Genomic DNA, 208 nt, shown 5'->3' with positions numbered 1-208 from the left:
CTTTCTTTCTATCTAACCTCTTTGCAAATGCCAAAGTAAGAATGATTCTAAACCAGCGAACCATAAGTTATCAACACGTAGCCCAATGTTAATTGCGAATTCCTTTAAAGTTTAATATAAATTGTTGTATATGAAATTACGTTTGAATTCTGGTGATGAAGATATTATTTCGGCCAAAAGTTTTTGAATTGCCAAAGTACCCTTGGGA

The 208-nt window shown here is 32.7% G+C and overlaps 1 protein-coding gene across 1 annotated transcript in view; it reads left to right on the top strand.

The window, feature by feature from the left end:
- Nucleotides 1–208, top strand: part of LOC119588724 (small conductance calcium-activated potassium channel protein-like) — a gene marked incomplete at both ends in the record, with an annotated part of 34,281 nt that overhangs the window by 26,670 nt on the left and 7,403 nt on the right.

This window comes from Penaeus monodon, chromosome 24, assembly GCF_015228065.2.
Source record: "Penaeus monodon isolate SGIC_2016 chromosome 24, NSTDA_Pmon_1, whole genome shotgun sequence".
Lineage (NCBI taxonomy): Eukaryota > Metazoa > Arthropoda > Malacostraca > Decapoda > Penaeidae > Penaeus > Penaeus monodon.
This window is presented reverse-complemented; position numbering and strand designations above follow the sequence as displayed.